Source organism: Sinocyclocheilus grahami, unplaced genomic scaffold (assembly GCF_001515645.1).
Source record: "Sinocyclocheilus grahami isolate Dianchi unplaced genomic scaffold, SAMN03320097.WGS_v1.1 scaffold2825.1, whole genome shotgun sequence".
NCBI lineage: Eukaryota > Metazoa > Chordata > Actinopteri > Cypriniformes > Cyprinidae > Sinocyclocheilus > Sinocyclocheilus grahami.
Window position 1 is genome coordinate 19,996 of NW_015508001.1, and position 2,977 is coordinate 22,972.

General features: G+C 38.8%; 1 long non-coding RNA gene across 1 annotated transcript in view; it reads right to left on the minus strand.

The window, feature by feature from the left end:
• LOC107575699 (uncharacterized) overlaps positions 1–2,567 on the minus strand; it is a 10,016-nt gene extending 7,449 nt beyond the window's left edge. Inside the window, exons 1-2 of the long non-coding RNA XR_001607927.1 lie at positions 1,989–2,567; positions 293–296 (exon numbers count right to left, since the gene is read on the minus strand). This is a non-coding gene — a long non-coding RNA (uncharacterized lncRNA). The remainder of the gene's footprint in view (positions 1–292; positions 297–1,988) is intronic.
• Between the last annotated feature and the right edge of the window lie 410 nt (positions 2,568–2,977).

Consider the following 2,977-nt stretch of genomic DNA (forward strand, 5'->3'; position numbering starts at 1 on the left):
GTAACTGAGTACAACTTAAACTAAGGTCAAGCGGTTAGTCAGAAACCCATGATCTCACCTGATGCACCCCATGCTTCATCTAAACCTGAGATCTAGTATGTACGTAACCCTGGTCGCAGATTTGCGGATACGCATTCACTTAATCTACTTGAGGAAATAATTTCAGAGTAAGTCCGAATACATCAAATGTAACAATTTATTAATCAGTCAGGTAAATATGTATTATGCCAATTATCTAATACATATAATACATAGATATCAAATCAATACAAGACATCAAATTCTCAAAGACGAATCTAAGAGTAAAATGCATACCTGACCTTTTAGAAAAATACATAGTGTGAAGTGTGTGGACACACTTAATACTACGGGCTCTCTGACTACTGAATCGTCCTGATCCTTTTGGAAAAATACATAGTACAGAGTGTGTGGAGACACTCCATACTACGGGCTCTCTGACTACAGAATCGCCCTGATCCTTTTGCTGCAATCCTTTAAATACAAAACCAAGATTAAAACATTTACATTTACATTTAACCCAGGTCCCAGACCAGGGTGGTCTACACCTTAATGGGAACAGAAAATAATTAGCATGGAATGACCCTCTACAGTAATCAAAGTATCTCTTAACTCTTAGGATCTGTATTATCTTTTAGTCTACTTTTGTAAGATTAAGACCATTGTACCACTCGCCCTGAAACTATTCAAATGAAACCAAACATGACTGTAAATCTTATTTGCATTCATATAGAACATTATGTTCTACCATTCTGAGTGAATAAAGTGGAGGGGGGAGATGAAAAGGCACGGATGCATATGTGAGAGAGGCGTTTCCTGCACCGCCACTCTGTGGGGTTTCTCCAAGTTGGCCGTGTAAGTTTGTGTTGTCTGTTTCTCAGGAGATCAAAGTATCTGAGTTTCGGAACTGATGCATATGTGAGAGACGTTTTCCCACATTTTCTCTCAGTGAGATGTGGAAACAGATGTCTGTATGTTAATGCACTGTGTGTGTATTGTCTGTCTTAGAAGATCAAAGTGTCTGAGGTTCTGTAATTCTTACAGTGTAGTAGCCTCCGTGTCTCTGATAAGCTCGGAAGTCGGAACTTTAAATTGGTGCACCAAACGTTGATTTCATTTTGCACAAGTTGCAACAGTTCCGTTCCGTGAACACGGTGTTCCGTGAACAGATACACACTGTGTTGCGGAACCTTTGCGATTAATTAACCGTGACGATTTAAAGCATGGTTAAGAGTGCAATCGGTTAATCGTTCCATTGAACCATTGAGCATCAACATGCATAAATCTCATTCTATCAGCAGCAGTTTGTGGCAGTGCTTGTCATTATATCTCCTCTCCTGCTCTGAGACCAGAGTCAGTAACAAACTACAGACACTTCAACTACAATTCACATTCTGTCATTGTTCTCTACAGGTTGAGGGATTGTGGCGTCACAGATGAAGGTTGTGCTGCTCTGGCTTCAGCTCTGAGATCAAACCCCTCACACCTGAGAGAACTGTATCTGTCTGTGAATAATCTAGGAAAATCAGGAGTGAAGTTACTCTCTGATCTGAAAGATGATCCACGTTATAAACTGGAGACAATATACCATTGTGAGTATCTTATTATTTAAATATTTTAAAATGGCCAAAGTTTAGCAACATGCCTCATATGTGTGTAATTGAATATACGGTAATAATAAGTCAGCTCCACTTAAGTCTCTGTACTTTAAACTGTTTAATTCTGTGATGATCTATGAATATATGAATATTTTCATCTCTTCCACTGTCTCAGGGTGTAAATGATGAAGAGAGAGTTGTTGATCATTCACTGTTATTAATCTATGATCAGTTGTTCACTCATATCTCTGGCTGTAATATAAATAAACTGTGTTTTTTTTCCTGAAATGGATCTGCTGATGTGATGTGACAGCAGTAATGTCTCATACTCATATGTGTCTGTCTGTGTGTTTAATTGTAGATGCTCAGTACTTAGACGTCAGTCCAGTTCTCTCAGGATCAGCTGATGGTGAATAAGAGCCGCTACAGAGACGTCACAGTCACACAATCAGCAGAGACTGAAGACACAGAGACACACAGCATCACAGAGAGTGAAACACAGGGCTTATGCAGAGTTAGCAATGGCAGGTGTGAAAATTCTCTACAATATTTTATTTTAAACTGGAGCCAATTGCATTTTGTTTTTGCTCATTTGCATTGTTACATGTTATGCCTTGGGACACTAACACACACGTGTAATGGATCAAGCAGTACCCGAATCTCGAGCAGGACCTAAGTAATGATAGCTGCGTTGTAACTGATGCTTGTGTGTCAGCTTGTGATTTTAAACATGTACAAAAGAAGAAATTTGATTTGGAAGGTCAAGGAGATGAGCTAGGAGTGCACGATATTTATCATCAAACATGTTCAAAAGAATCAAAAACAACAAAATACGGTTAAACGACAAAAATGATAAAATATTTCCAAATCATCCTGGCGTTGATTGGATCCTACTTTCGACAAGCCCCCATTTGTTACGCCCCGTGGCTCAAAAGAGACATAACAAAAACAGGGACACACACGAGAGAGCCAGAAATGGAATACAAAATGTATTAACAAAATCAAACTAGAACAACAACAAAAAACAATGTAGAATGTAATGGTCAGGTATCAGTGATGTAAAGTTAAATGAATGCATGGAAGTGTAATGTGTGCAGCAGTGTTGGATGTACAAAAGAAACAAGCATCTCGCTTCTTTTAAAAGGGCCAAAAGGAAGTCAACAACAGGCGTCCTCAGTGAAACTACCAGAGAACAATCACTCAGGAGGAAAACCCCACATAAGACAGAGATAGTCACACATTTACTAAACAATGTAGTAGTAATGGGGTGTCAAGGTTTTTTATCCAAAGGGCATTTGGTTTATACACCACTGAAAACCAAGGAAAATCAGTGTATTATTTTCAGTGATGGGCTTATATCC